Source organism: Erinaceus europaeus, chromosome 14 (genome assembly GCF_950295315.1).
Source record: "Erinaceus europaeus chromosome 14, mEriEur2.1, whole genome shotgun sequence".
Taxonomy (NCBI): Eukaryota; Metazoa; Chordata; class Mammalia; order Eulipotyphla; family Erinaceidae; genus Erinaceus; species Erinaceus europaeus.
Window position 1 is genome coordinate 98,917,224 of NC_080175.1, and position 16,468 is coordinate 98,933,691.

The 16,468-nt window shown below is 43.6% G+C and overlaps 1 long non-coding RNA gene across 1 annotated transcript in view; it reads right to left on the reverse strand.

The window, feature by feature from the left end:
• The window catches only part of LOC132532834 (uncharacterized), a 39,231-nt gene extending 28,218 nt beyond the window's left edge, over positions 1-11,013 (reverse strand). The window contains exon 1 of the long non-coding RNA XR_009544776.1: positions 10,775-11,013. This is a non-coding gene — a long non-coding RNA (uncharacterized LOC132532834). The remainder of the gene's footprint in view (positions 1-10,774) is intronic.
• Positions 11,014-16,468: the final 5,455 nt, after the last annotated feature.

A 16,468-nucleotide genomic window follows, 5' to 3' on the forward strand; every position in this document is an offset into this window, starting at 1 on the left:
ATGGAGGTGAGAGGCTACACCGAGGCGTCAACAGCTGCTCTGTACTCACTACTTCCCCGGCGGGTGGAATGATGAGAAAAAGAAAGAGAGGAAGGAAAAGAGAAGAGAGAAAAAAAGGAAGTGGGTGGGATTGTGGAAGAAAGAGCCTGATACTGCAATTTTAGTATTTATTTATTTTCCCCAAATCCTTACGGGGGGGATAATGATTTACAGGAGAACCCTCACATACACGCCGCTTCTCATCTTCCCAGACTGCTGTCCAAGTTGTTGATTTTTCAAGACCGAGAAGAATTCCATCAGCTTCGTTTACATACTTAAGAGTCATATGAGATTAGTAGTGGCTTTAGACAGAACCCCAGACAAATCTACTCTGATCTTTCATTTAGTCCTTCTATTTGAATGAATATTTTCCATTTTCTTTCCTGAAGTGACACTTACGTGTAGACTTGCATAAGCTTCAGGTGTATAGCCTTATGTTTTGACATTCATGTATACTACTTTTACACATTTTTAGACCTTAAAATCAAGGAATTGAAATGAATGTCATATATGACAGAAAACATATTAAGGCTTCACCCTCGTTTTCCTCTTCTCTAACGTCAGAGTAGAATTTTTATAAATGTCATGCGGAATTTTAAATCTGATATTTATAACTGGGTTGATTTAACTTTGGACGAAACTTTCTCATCTAAAACTGAAATCATATTTATTTTCATATCAAAGGCAGCAAACCACTGTTTGAACCAAAGCTCCTAGTTTTTAGCTCTTACACAATTTACATGCCTATTAAGTTAACTAGTTTTACTTATTTTGAATTATTTTAATTTAAATTAAGTACAAACTAGAAAAAGATAGTCACTATTTTTTGAATCTTTTTTTTTACCACTTATTCCAATTGCTTTGTTCTAAAATAGTTACCAATAACTTGATAATTCCACACAGAATCATTTCAAAATGAAAAATTGTTAAGTAATGTGTTATCTGAGCAGTCATCTGAGAAATAATATTGATTGTTAACATTTTCTGTTTCACTTAGTTTTACCTAGAAAGTAAACACTGCGAGGATGTGGGTCTGACATCAGTTTTCCACTGTGACAGTGCTGCTCGGTTACAAAGAGAAAACACAGTCATTGTCTAGAATAGTCCCTGCAGTGGCTTCTTCAAATGGAGACTGTGACTGAAGTCTACTTACTGTCCCCTAATATCAAGCAACTGGTAAATGGTTCATCTGTATTTTCAAACTTCATATGATCTATAAACTAAATTGTCGTTAGTGTTCGGGCTGGCTTCTTGGGCGGGTAACAGAGACGACCAGAGACACACGGCTGAGCTGAGAACGCAGTTTAATCTTTATTCACGAGCGGGCAAATCACCACACCATATGCTTCTCCATCTTTCTCCTCCAGCGACTGGAAGTCGGGGTTCTTTGGGGGCGGGGAGCAGTGGGTGCAGGAAACTAGCAGGGGCTAAACCACTGCCTCCCAGAGGCAGGGGGGGGGTGGGGGGGTGGGGGGGGGAGGCCAAACCAATGTGAATTGTTGCATAGCAACAATTTCCCCTTTTCTTTTTAACTAATATTCCTTTACGCACCAATCCTCCCCTCGACATCACACTGGCTCTTACTGCTCCCCCACGTGTCCCTTCCTGTTTTGTTATATCATTTAGGTTTCTGCCCAGAAGGTTTCTGCTCACCCCTACACTACTATTCCTCGGTCATAGATAGTCTTTTACAGACTTTGAACCATCGTATGCGATGACTAGATACAAAGATAGAAAAAGATGTAGAGATATTGTGAGGAGAGGGTTGAGCAGGCTGCGCTTAACCTATGAGATGAGTCCCTCCAGGTAAGTCTGTCTCTCTAAAGAGGGGTTGGGCACAGGGGCACACATGAATCTCACAAGGTTGGCGGCCATTTAAGCCTTCCCTCCTCCACAGAAACGTCCTACATCTTCCCACCTGAGCACGGCATTCCTTAAAAACATTTAAGCCTGCTCCATCCCATATTTCCTTACTGTGTCCATTTAGATATAAAGGAAAAGGACATGATGTTGAGGAGTTATTCAGATGCAGTCTACGCCCCCAGGTTTTACCACTTCCTGTGATATTCTTGCAGTGCCCTTTTCAACCAATCCTGTCCCAACATGTCACCCCTGGTTGTTGCCTAATAAAAGCTCTCCCACTTCCTCCTTGCCCTCTCTCACTCTCGATTCTCTCTATCTCTCTCTGTCTCTGTCTCTGTCTCTGTCTCTCTCTCTCGCCTGGTGGTGAGGTAGCGGGGAGGCAAAAAGAAAAATCTTACTTTGGGCCAGGTGGTGGTGCACCTGGTTGAGGACACATGTTACAGTGCACAAGGACCGGGGTTCGAGTCCCCAGTCCCCACCTGCTGGGGAATGTTATAAAAAGCATTTGAGAAAATGCCTAGCGCAGAAATTGTGTTTACTCCATAAAGAATTTTGGTCCACAGGGGCCAGGCGGTAGCGCACCTGGCTAAGCGCACACATTACAGTGCACAAGGACCCAGGTTCAAGCCCCTTGTTCCCCTACTGCAGGGGGAAAGCTTCATGAGTGGTGACGCAGGACTAGAGGTCATCTGTTGCTGGGCAGTTAGGCTGCTTCCACTCTTGGGCTGTTGTGAATAATGTAGCTGTGAACATAAGGCTGCCTGTGTCCCTGCTAATTAGTGCGTGAGTGTCCACTGGAGAAATGCCTAAGAGTGGTCTTGTTGGATCATAAGGCGCTTCCATTTTTACTTAAGGGCTGTCCTTACAGTCTTCCAAAGGGGTTGTACCAGTTTGCATTCCCGCCAGCAGTGAAGCAGAGTTTCTTTTCCTCCACAAACCGTTTAATAAACAGGAACCCAAAGGTAGGAATAGAGCATATGAAAATAGGCTAGGCGTCTTCATGTGGGAAGAAGCCAGGAAGTCTACTTTAGATGTGTTCTAAGGGGCCCGTGATTTTAGTAATTTTGGCCTGAACCTGGCAGCTAACATGCAGTTGGACTAAAAATATTGTCTGGGGAGGTGGTGTCAGAGTTGAAAATAAGACTAGAAAGCTGAATTAGGGCAGAGGGTAGCTCCCAGACATGAGGAAATTATATAATACTATTAACTGTTTACCCCGTCAATCTGACTGAGGGCCCATGTCTATTCCTATTCAGCACAGGAGCCTGCGTGACCTCTGAGTTCCTGTCAGTCTGAGCTCACACTCCATGGCCACAGCTGGCAACATTCTAGGCTGCTCTGATTTGTGTTCTGAATCTCTGGAGAAGACTGCCAGCTTGAAACTACCCCACAAGGAGAAAATCAGGTGTAAATGCCCTGAGGTCAATACAAGACATTTTGAAGACCTCTCATTCCTAGTTAACTGGTACAGCCTTAGGGCATGACCGAAAGGCCTCCAGTCTGTTGATCTATCTTTGCTAAGGGCATAACAGAGGTACACACTTTTTTTTAAAAATTAAATCAGTGCACAAACATGTAAAGCAGTGCAGACTTTTGCTGTGGATAGTGAAGTCTAAAATAATTCCTCACGCCCAAAACATGCTTCTTCTGTTAGATATGAAAAGATTGTCTAACAAGCAAAGTCTTTAAGTTTGCTACTTGTGATTCTTTGTATAAAGACTGACTGACGTTTCTTTGACTAAAACGTAATATGAGTATACTTAACCCAAGACCAAACACAAAGGAAAACTTGAACTGGGTTTGGCGCCTTGCACCAAGGCAAAGGGGTCTGGGGAGGGAGGGCAGGAAGAGGTATGGGGGGAGGGAACGGTGTGTGGAGGTCCTGGTATATGACGATGGACCTCATTTGGGGTGAGAGTGTTTTTGCAGACATCTGTCAATGGTGAGATAAGAAATTGTACCCATGTGCCAACAACTGTGCTGTAAACCACTAACCTAATATTAACAGCAACAACAACAAAAAAGCATGAAATGGTTATCTATGGGGTGAGTGGGGACACAGAGCTTTGGTGGCAGGAGTGGTAAAAAAAAAAAAAAAAAAAAGAACTGGTAACTCTGGTGGTTATTTCTGGGAGGTGAGAGGGTGGGGATACTGACGGACGGAACTCTGCTGGTGGGTGTGGTGCGCAACTAGACACTGTAGTCTTATAATCTTGTAACAATCTTGTAACAAGCTATGAATAACACATAAAGAAATCATCCAAACAACAACCAAATCTGGGAAGCAAGCAAGCCAGTGGATCATTCAAATATCTAGAGCCGCTTCAAGAGCAGCTTGGAGGTCAAGATCCTACAACCTTAGGACAGAGCTATTTACCTGGGGGTCTTAGACAGGTCTTGCTTTGTCTACTATATTTCCTTGTTTTTTTTAAAAAAAGGGGTGTGTGTGTGTTTATATATTTATTTTTTTTTGACTTCTTTTTTCCAGAGCACTGTTCAGTTCTAGCTTATGCTGGTGATAAGGGACAACCTGGGACCTTGGAGCCTGAGGCATGGAAGCCTTTTTGCAGAACGACTGTGTTATTGATTCTGCACCTGGATTTATTCTCTTACTTGAATTGCTGTTCAAAATAATAAGTGAAATTCTTCACTTCTAGCAGGGGATAGCAAATACATGGCCAAGTGCTTTTTTTTTTCTTTTTCTTTTTCTTTTCAATCCCATACTTACAACAAATGTGGTTAATCAGCCGTTTCTAGTTCCTGGAAATCATAAAATGTGGTATGTCTCTGTCAACACATCCTCTGTAGGCCACAGGAATTAACTTCTACTTCTTTCCTGTCTTAGTCCCTCCGGGACTTTTAAGGTGATATTAACATGTATCACAAACTCGCCTTTTGCTAGGGTCTATTACATGAATCATTATCATATAGTAATAGCTTGTTCCCCTGTGATGAACTTTCTTCCAGCACCGTTTATAAATCATGGGGTTTCTTTCTTATCTGCCCCTGTTGACCAGCAACCATCTCTAGGGTCACACATGAGCCTCACAAGTCATGAGCGCCCACCCTTCAGGGAGGTCATGCTATTATTATTCTGCTTAGCACTTTGCTTTCTTGCAGGGTTGTTCCAGCTGGAACCCCTTCCACTTCTGAGTGCAAACAGGACTATAAGTAGGTACTTATAGTTAGAGAAGTGTGCCACTCCTTCTCTGCCTTCCAAAAATCCCATCAAGTCTGGGAATACCAGAGTCAGGGAGCAACGTTTCATGATGTTGAAACATACTTTTCAAGGCATTGAAAACAAAGGATCTGGGGAGATGGAATCGGACTTCCCCAGGCAGACGACCTCACCGATGTGTCCTGGAGTCCCACCTCCCCAAAGCCCTGCCCCACTCGGAATAGATAGAAACAGGCTGGGGTGTGGATCAACCTGCTAATGTCTGTGTCCAGAGGGGAAGCAATCACAGAAGCCAGACTTTCTGCCTTCTGCACCCCATAGTGATCCTGGGTCCATGCTCCCAGAGGGATAAAGACTAGGAAAGCTTTAGGTACTTCTGTGGAATGGTACCCCTCTTATCCTATGGTATTGCCAATATCTCCATTTTATAAATAAAAAAAATTAAAAAAGAAATATATGACTATTAAAATAACCTACTTGAAATAAAAAGAAGAACAGGGAAGCTCTCAAGGGAGGGAACTCTGGCAGTGGGAATTGTGTGGAATTGTACCCCTCTTAGCCTATAGGCTTACTGATAATTTTTATTTTATAATACATTTCGATTTAGCTAATTAATTTTTAAAATTACTTTCTTTTTTTATACCTTTTTATATTTATTGACTTCTTTTTGTTACCCTTGTTTTTTATTGTTGTTGTTATTATTATTGTTATTGATGTCATTTGTTGGATAGGACAGAGAGAAATGGAGAGAGGAGGGGAAGACAGAGAGGAGGAGAGAAAGACAGACACCTGCAGACCTGCTTCACCGCCTGCGAAGCGACTCCCCTGCAGGTGGGAAGCCCAGGGCTTGAACCGGAATCCTTCTGCCAATCCTTGCACTTTGTGCTTAACTTGCTGCGCTACCGCCTGACTCCCTATAATACATTTAAAAAAACACAAGGAATCTGTTCTATTCAGTACCCAATCTTAAAGGCTAGCTCAAAGGGAATGCAGAAAATTGCATGTTGGGGGACTTTATGGCTCACTGGCTGATTCAACAAACGGTAGTCATTACCAAAATCAGCAACAGCCATCACCAAAATAAGCATTTGCCAAACACTGTTTACACACAGGCCTTGCCTGGAGGACACTCCTGTCAACACACATTTGCCTGGATGGCTCTAAACAGGCGTCACTGTGGCACACATAAAGCAAGCCTGGGCTGCCACTGACCTTAGGGGCTGCTCAGATATATGAGCACAGTGACACTTAGTCCAAACCCCTCATCCAAATGAATACAGGAATTTATAGAATGCCGAACTACCTGTTCACATAATTCAGAGTATAGTGTTTAAAAGATGGGTGCTTTGGTCAGACAAAAGCTGGCTGTCTCTGTACTATATGCTGCAGATCAGCCTCTTTAAGAGTTTCTTTTCCCATTAATTTTATCTACTTTTACCTGCCCAAAGTTCTTATTACCTTGCCACAGTTTGATAATGCACTAAATTCCCCAAAACAAGAAAGAATGCCCATGAGCTCTGATAACTAGGGACTGACCAATTTAAAGTACTCTTAATTTACTTTCTGAAGGATGGACACATAGGAACAAAACTAACAGTTCTAAGGAGCCAACTGCCCTTCCCCCCTCTCATCATATACACAACCACTTCCTCTGTGACCAAGTGTTTATAGTTTGAAAAATTTTAGACTTGGGTTTCGTTTAGAATTTCTCAATCACATATCCCCTCACCCCCTGTTATTTCAGACTTGTCTTATTGTGCATACCATTCCTAGGACTTAAAACTAAAATTCTTGTGACTTTTAAAAAACATAGTTAGAAAAACAGTAGGGCCTCAGAGGTCACACACTCTCCCGTGCTAAATATGAACAGACATGGGCCCCCTAGGTCAGGTGGGTGGGGAAAACAGTTAATGGTATTTATTATATATTTTCCTCATGTTTGGGAGCTATTCTGTGTCCTAATCCAGCTTTCTAGTCCTAAACTCTGAAACCATCTTCCCAGATACTTTAGTCCATCTGCATGTTAGCTACTGGGCTCAGGCAAAAACTACTAAAGTCATGGGCCCCATGGAACATACCGTGAGAGACGTCCTGGCTTCTTCCCACATGAAGACCCCTAGTTTCACCTACTCTATTCCTACCTTTGGGTTCCTGTTTATTACACAGTATGCCCTTTTTCAAATCTTACCGCCTTCTAGCTGCCAAGTTGCAGATGCTACCATGACACCACCCTGACCTCCCTGGGCAGACGCCCTCACCATGTGTCCTGGAGCCTCCCCTCCCCAGAGCCCTGCCCCACTAGGGACAGACAGACACAGGCTGGGGGTGTGGATCCACCTGCCAACACCCATGTCCAATGGAGAAGCAATGACAGAAGCCAGAACTCCCACCTTCTGTACCCCATAAAATTTTTTGGTCTATATTCCCAGAGAGACAGAGTAGGGAGGCTTCCAATGGAGAGGATGGGCCATGGAACTCTGGTGGTGGGAGTTGTATGGAATTGTACCCCTGTTAGCTTATGGTCTTGGTAATCATTACTAAATCACTAATAAAAAAAAGAAAAAGAAAAACAGTAGAGGAAAAAATGGCATCAGTTATGAGAACAAAGGTTATCTCAGGAAGAAACAAAACCCTGCAAGTCAGCATAAGCAAAAAGCTCTTGCTAATATAGTCCTTGCTGACTAGAAGGTAACTAACTGGTAGTTAGACAAATGTACACACCTCTTCTCAGAGTCAAAGTATCTTCTCCTTACACAGAACTATGCAGAAGCTTACCTCAACGGGGAAGAGCATGGCCTATCCTGTGACTGCTTCTCGGAACTAAAAATCAGACTGATATTTTTCAAAGTTTCAGTGAAACCCAGAAAGCCAAATAAGGAGCAACAGAAAGAAGAGAGAGAGAGAGAAGAAAGCGGATGCAATGTCTGTCTATATTTTTGGAAGAGGAGTCTCTGGAGGCTTTTTTTTCTTCCTAGAACTCTTTTAGCTCTGGCTAAGGTTGAGGTTCGTGTGAGCATCGCGTGCATTTCTTGAAGGGTCTCAGGGGCTGACTCATTTGTTGTATTATTTCACATGAAAACGAGAGGTGGCAGCTATCACTGGAGAGCAAATGGGGACGTGGTGACTGATCTCTCTACTAAACAGGGGAAAGCAGTCTCACGCAAGGTTCAGAACCTCCCCACGCCTGGAGAAACCCAGCAGCTTTGCAGAAAGGAAGTGATTTCCATCCAAGAAGGCAGGTGCTAACAGAGAATATAAACCTGAAGAAAATAAAACAAACAAACAAACAGAAAAAACCCAACTTGTTTCAAAAGTCTACCCACCAGGAAGAGAAGATGGGACCATTAGGAAAAAAGGGCAAAAATACAGAAATGTAGACAGATAGTTGTAGAAATAATAGTCAACCCACATCTGCAGCTCTGCTGGTGGGAAAGGTGGGAAATTATACCCGTATCTCCATATTTTGTGAGTCGATATTAAATCACTAATGAAAATTACTGAACTAAAAGGAAAAGGAAAAGGATAGTGATATTAAAGGATATTAAAAGGATAGTGATATTAAAGGATATTGAAAGGATAGTGATATTAAAAGGATAGTTATATTAAATCACTAATGAAAATTACTGAACTAAAAAGAAAAGGAAAAGGGATATATATAAAAAGGGATATATATATATATATATAAAAGGGATATATATATATATATATATATATATATATATATATATATATATGTTTAGTTAGAGAAATAATCGTCAGTCCATATCTGTGGCCTTGGGAGAACCACAGTAGTCTCCAATGGAGGGAATGGGACACAGGACTCTGGTGGAGGGAACGGTGTGATCTTGTAATTTTGTAAATCACTATTAAATCACTAATGAAGCTTTTTGAAAAGTCCATCCACAATAGCTAATAGTGTTAGTCTAACCCTTCTCTACATCTGTGTTCTGCTTTCAGCTGCATGTTGAAAGTGCAGATAGACTTGATCGCTGCTCTGTGCTTTCCAAGTTCTGTCTAAATGCACTGCTTCACCCTGAACTGTCCGAAGACCGCTTATAGTTCACCCTCTCTGAGACAGATGGATCTTAGTGGAAGGGGTGGTGGAGGAGGGAAGCGCATGCCCCCCCCCCCCACAGGGTCTGCAGGAGGAGCAAGGGAATTGTTAACCACGCGAGACACAGCAAAGTCAGTTTCTTCCTTAGGGGGGCTGTGGGGACTGGCTTTGGTTGAACCGAACTTCAGGGACTAAGAGTCATGCTTTTCTGCATGTGTCTGGGGAGAAAATGGCAAGGATAGCAGCTTTGTTGCACTTACTAGGGTGGGAGTGGCAAGAAGCACCGTCAGTTTTCTCAACAGAGGGCAGCATGTCTAGTGTGGTCTGGGAAGCAGTCAGTGCTGCCAGCCCGACTTCAGAGACAAGCGGGAGAGACACAGTGTGGGTAGAAAGGGAGGGCCAAGCAGACTGACACCCCTGCCCTCGCTATCAGTCTGGTGTCTCCATGCTTCAAAAGCATGTCTGCCTCTTTTGAGACTCCTAACCAACATTGTGTTTTTTTTTCCTCCAGGCTTATTTCTGGGGTTTGGTGCCTGCACTACAAATCCAGTGCTCCTGGGGGCCATTTTTCCCATTTTATTGGCTAGGACAGAGAGAAATTGAGAGAGGAGGGAGAGGTAGAGGTAGAGAGAGAGAGAGATTGAGGGAGAGAGAGAGAGAAATATAGACACCTGCAGAGCTGCTTCACTGCTTGTGAAGTGACACCCCTACAGGTGGGGAGGCGGGGACTTGCACCGGGATCCTTGAGCAGGTCCTTGTGCTTCATATTATGTGCGAATGTATGTACTGTAAGTACATGCTTCAGTTTAACAAAACATGTCCTCATGTCTCATCACAGTGGATCTCCATTCGAGCTCTGATGGAACGCCCTTATTATAATCCCGCTCGTTATTCAGGTGAGAAAATGGATTGTGAAGGAGTCTTCAAGATTACTCAGGCAGGAAATGACAGAGGCACAGCCAGAACACACATCTCGTGCCCTCAGCCCTTGGCGGCTTGAAGTTCGCCTCTTTTCGCTCATCTCCGTGCCTCTCCTCTCTGTATGACTCACAGGAAAGCTGTGGGCACTGTGAACTCTCACATCCACCGCCAAAGCAGCAGAGATTTCACAGGTCCATCTCAAAGCTTCACTTCCTATTAAAATAACAAAGTCTTTGGGAAAGGTAACACTTTCCTCCAGCTACATTTCAGTACGACCAAAGACTGAGGGAAGGTTGTTGTTTATTATTTATTTATTTATTTATTTTGCGTATTGTTTTATTCATCATTGGATAGAGAGAGAGAGAGAGAGAGGGATTGAGAGGAAAGGGGAACACAGACAGATACCTGCAGCCCTGCTTCACCACTCAGGAAGAGTCCCACCCTGCAGGTGGGGACTGGGGGCTTGAACCTGGGTCCTTGTGCATGGTCACATGTGCACTTAACTAGGGGAGCCACCATCTGCCTTCCCACTTAAAATTTTTTTCTTTCTAGTATATTGAATAAAGACAGCCAGAAATCAAGAGGAACGGGGAGACAGAGAGACACCTGCAGCCCTGCTTCACCACTTGTGAAGCTTCCCCCTGCAGGTGGGGACTGGGGGCTCGAACCCGCATCCTTCCCCCTCATACACAGCCTTTCTCAGTGTCAGTATCACTCACCAGGGTGGCATATCAGTCAGGATGGATGGACACACGGCGTCACAACAGCCCCAAATCTGGACTTGCCATGAGTCACTGTGTTGCTGCACTTCAGGGTTTGGGCGATGTGGACCGCCATGTGGCGTCGTGCAGAACAGTTTCACTGCCTTACAAACACTCTGTATCCCAGTTGATCCATGTCTCCACCTCATGCTCTGGAAATCACTGATCTTTACAATGTGAGAGGAGCTTCTTTGAATGAGGGGCTAGAGGAGAATGAAAACTAGAACTGAAATAAGCAAACAAACAAAAAACCAAAACCAGAAGCTGAGAACGAGGTAGCCAAGTGATGTGGGCCGAGAATCTGAGTAGGTAAAGAGAAGCTTTGCGCTTCAGGCCATGTGCGCCTAACCTGCTGCACTACCGCCAGACTCCCTCTTCTTTCTTTCTTTCTTTCTTTTTTTTCTTCTTTCCTTCCTTTATTTCTTTCTTTTCCTTCATTCCTTCCTTCCTTTCTTTTCTCTTTTTTTTTAATATTTATTATTTATTCCCTTTTGTTGCCTTTGTTGTTTTATTGTTCTAGTTATTATTGATGTCGCTGTTGTTGGATAGGCAGAGAGAGATAGGATAGGGATTGGATAGGATAGGGAGAGGAGGGGAAGACAGAGAGGGGGAGAGAAAGACAGACACCTGCAGACCTGCTTCACCGCCTGTGAAGCGACTCCCCTGCAGGTGGGGAGCCGGGGGCTCGAACCGGGATCCTTCCGCCGGTCCCTGCGCTTTGCGCCACCTGCGCTTAACCCGCTGCACTACCGCCCGACTCCCCCTTCCTTTTTCTTTTCTTTTCTCTTCTTTTCTTTTTCTTTTCTCTTCTTTTTCTTTTTCTTTCTTTCCTTTTATCTCTCTCTCTCTCTCTCACCAGAGCACTTCTCAGCCCTGGCTTATGGCAGGGAGGGCGTTGAACCTGGGACTTAGGAGCCTTAGGCATGAGAGTCTCTCTGCAGAGCCACTATGACCCCCACCCTGTGGTGTATTTCTAATTGTGAGAGTTTACAGATTTTAATTTTGCACACGATAAGGTCAGAGACTGAAGCCTTTGTAAATCAAAGATGCAACTGCAGACGCAATCACATATGCATAGAGTCAGGCAGGTTTCCAGAAAAAGACTGCTGAAGTGCATTCGCTTTAGCAGACATCACAAGTCATCTTAAACGCTAGCGACTGAGCATGTACTGGGACAGACGGGCAGCCAGGGAGAGAAGACGTCAGGCACAGAAATGGTCCCACGCATGCTAGCAGGCGGTGTGAGCATGATAGGAAGGATGAACCGGACACTCGGAAAGCACTTATGTTAAGAAAGAACTTGGATCTCTCTCCTCCTTGCTCCTTCTCTCTCATTCCTTTTGTCAAATGTATTTTTGGTGCAGTGATTCTCTTGGGCTGTTTACCAGCTGGCAGCGGTCAGACGCCTTTTCTAGCTGTGTGTTGAGTGAAGTCACGTAAGCAGCTCACAATGCAGCGAACGAAGTAGGAGTGTTTACGGTTCAGAACTGGGTAATACTACAAATCAGGGTTCTGGGATTTTGTTTTAAATTTTGATACCCAATTTTCCAATCATCACTACTGGTGGGAAAAAAAGACATACAACATACAAACCAGAAAATAAGATGAGAGTTTTTCCTCTTACTATTTTAAAAGTGGTAGAAAAAGCATTTTGCATAATTAAAAATATTTATTTTAATGATAATTTACTACATAAAGCAAAAAAAAAAAAACTCCTAGCCTGAGAAAACTATAATTATTAGTAACATGAAAATGGGAGAAATGTCTACACATATAAAAGGTCACTGATTTTCTTATTAGGCAAAGAGGTCTTACAACTTAATAGGAAACAAGGAGAAACTCCATATAAAAGTGAGTAAAAGGCATCAGTTAGCAGTTAATTCAAATAGTAGGATAACTTGCCTAAAATACATGAACATGCTCTTTATCTGAATTATGTAAGAAATACAAATAGAAAAAAATTATTTTTAATCTTATTAAATGGCGAAAAAAAACACACAACCCAGTGTATCAGAGTAGATGTGGAAAAGATGCGTTCACTAGTTGTCAGATGGATAAATCTGATGATATCCCATATTAGGGAGCTGTTCTCTTTCCTGATCCAGCTTTCTGGTCCTTTTTCCAGCCATGCCATCATCTCCCCAGAAAATCACTTGGATCCACCTGCATATCAGATTTCAGCCTCAGGGAAAAAAAAAAAACAACAACTAGTATAGACACAGGCCCTTTGGAATACAACTAAAATATGCCTACTAGCTATCTACAAAATGGAGACCCCCTCCCCAACGCTTCATCTGCACTATTCCAGCCTTTAGGTCCATGATTGGTCAACAATTTGTTTGGCTTTGTATGTTAACTCTCTTTTCAGCCAGCAGGTTCCAGATACTAGCAGGATGCGACCAGACTTCCCTGGACAGACAACCCCACCAATGTGTCCTGGAGCTCTGCTTCCCCAGATCCCCACCCCACTAGGGAAAGAGAGAGACAGGCTGGGAGTATGGATCCACCTGTCATCCCCATGTTCAGCAGGGAAGCAATGACAGAAGCCAGACCTTCCACCTTCTGCATCCCACAGTGACCCTGGGTCCATGCTCCCAGAGGGATAGAGAATAGGAAAGCTATCAGGGGAGGGGATGGGATATGGAGGTCTGGTGGTGAGAAGTGTGTGGAGTTGTACCCCTCTTATCCTATGGTTTTGTTAATGTTTCCTATTTATTTAAAAAAAATAGATGGGAGGCAGGCGGTAGCGCAGAGGGTTAAGTGCATGTGGCGCAAAGCGCTCAAGGACCTGCGAAAGGATCCCTGTTCCAGCCCCCGGCTCCCCACCTGCAGGGGAGTCGCTTCACAGGCGGTAAAGCAGGTCTGCAGGTGTCTGTCTTTCTCTCCCCCTCTCTGTCTTCCTCATCTCTCTCCATTTTCTGTCCTTTCTAACAATGATGACATCAATAACAATAATAATAACTACAACATTGGAAAAAAAAAACCCAAGGGCAACAAAAGGGAAAATAAATATGTTAAAAAAAAAAGAAAAGAAAAAAGAATTTTCTCTCTGCAAATAAAGATAGTTTCACTTATTCTTTCTCAAAAAAAAAAAAGTTAAAAGTTCACATTGCTTTCTACACAGTGATCCTAGTTCTAGGACATTTGTTTTAGAGACTTTCATAGTCTCAAAAAATGAATTGACCTGGATGGTTGTTGTGGCATCGTTTGTGTAATCATTTTCCACTGCTGCACAAGAAATTGCTCCAAGTCGTCAAGTCAGAATCAGCACTGTCATCTTGCGCAGTGTCTGTGTCTAGGGGGCAGGTGTGTCACGGGCTGCTAAGTCAAGGTGTGGACAGAGGCCGTCACCGTGGGCAGGTCTGACCTGGACTTGAAGATCCAGTTCTGCTCTGACTCACTCCGGTGACTACCAAGCTGCAGATGGTCTCCTTTTTTTTCCCTCCCTGCCGCCCTTCTCCCCAAGACCTCTCACTAGGACAGTTGAGGTGTCCTTATGACATGCTAACAGCTTCCACCAGACTGAGTGAACCAAGAGAGAACAGATTAGACGCCCCAATGTTGTTGTTGTTGTTGTTTTTCTGACATAGTCCTGGAAAGGGTAAATTACCATTTCCATAGTGTCTTCTAATTATGCAGGCCAGCCCAACTCAGTGAAGAAAGGAATATAGCAGGCCATGAATATCAGAAATAGGGCCCATGGGAAGTCAACTTTTGAGGCAAGTTACCACAATTTTGAAAAAAAAAAAAAAGAATCAGATTATTTATTAATATGTTTCTGCAGAGTAGAAAACACAAAGCAAGAACTTGAACTGGGTGAGGAGTGTTGAACTAAAGTAAAGGACTCTGGGGAGGCAGGGGGCAGGGAGGTGGAGAGGGCCTTGGGGTCCTGGTGCAGGATGGTAGAAAGAGCCCCAAGCTGGGCGAGCACGCTCTTCAGACACCTGTCACTGGGAGGAGAGACTGTGCCCCTGTGTCGACAACTGCGGTGAAAGCCACTAGTCCCCCAGTAAGGTGGTGATGAATAAACCAGAACACGTTTCACTTAATGAAATGGCATAGAACCACTAAAAAGAAAGAAGCAATTTCTTTTTTTTTAATATTTATTTATTCCTTTCTGTTGCCCTTGTTGTTTGTTTATTGTAGTTATTATTGTTGTTGTCGTTGTTGGATAGGACAGAGAGAAATGGAGAGAGGAGGGGAAGACAGAGAGGAGGAGAGAAAGACAGACACCTGCAGACCTGCTTCACCGCCTGTGAAGCGACTCCCCTGCAGGTGAAGAGTCGGGGGCTCAAACCGGGATCCTTAAGCTGGTTCTTGCGCTTTGCGCCAAAGGCGCTTAACCCGCTGCGCTACCGCCCGGCTCCCGAAAGAAGCAATTTCTATGTGCTGCTTTGAAAAAAAAAAAATGACCAAGAATATATATGTCAGGAGAACCTGATATTCTGCCAGGAATGTATACTATTGTGATGTGCCCACTTAATGCAGGTGATGGGTGAATCAAGCTGCCCCTCCTGTGTGCCTTTCTGTTTCTTTCCCTAGTTGCAGAGATGTCCACCAGTATGTACAGCACACACAGGCAAAGCGGATTCTCTGCTGGCTCTTGTTCAGAAGGGTTGAGTGCGTAAGTAGGAGAACACAAAATGGTTCTTCTGAGCTAAGGGCTCTGGGCCCTGAGTCTCCCTAGTGTTGAGGTTTCCAGTCTCTGCAAAGTTAGATCAGAAGGAGACAGGAATTGTCCTAGAAGCAGGATACTGTCATAGACTCCTTCCTATGCGGAGGACACGGGGTCTTCTGGAGTCTATTTCTTTCTATTTACTTATTTGTTTAATATTTCTATTTATTATATAGAGACAAAGAGAAATTGAGAGGAGAGGAGGAGACAGGGAGAGAGACGGAGACACTGGCAGCCCTGCTTCACCACTCATGAAGCTTTCCCTTACGGTGAAGACAAGGGGCTTGTACCTGGGTCCTTGTGCATTGTAACGTGTGCGCTCAACCAGGTGCGCCACCACCTGGCCCCCTAACGAAGTCTCTATTTTCTTTTTAGTTTAGTTATTTTATATTAATGAACGATAGAGAGAGACCTGAGCCCTGTTGGGCTTTAGCTGATGGTGGTATTGGGGACTGAAAGTGACACTTTAGAGCCTTAGGCATGAGAGTCTTTATTATTATTTTTTTTTTTGGGGGGGAATTAATGTTTTACATTTAACAGTAAGTACAATAGTTTGTACATGCATAACATTCCCCAGTTTCCCATATAACAATACAACCCCCACTATTTCCTCTGTCATCCTTCTGGGACCTGTATTCTCCCCACCCACCCACCCACCCACCCCAGAGTCTTTTACTTTGGTGCGATACGCCAATTCCATTTCAGGTTCGACTTGTGTTTTCTTTTCTAATCTTGTTTTTCAACTTCTGCCTGAGAGTGAGATCATCCCATCTTCATCCTTCTGTTTCTGACTTATTTCACTCAACATGAGTTTTTCAAGGTCCATCCAAGATCGGCTGAAAATGGTGAAGTCACCATTTTTTATAGCTGAGTAGTATTCCATTGTGTATATAGACCACAACTTGCTCAGCCACTCATCTGTTGTTGGACACCCGGGTTGCTTCCAGGTTTTGGCTATTACAAGTTGTGCTGCTAAG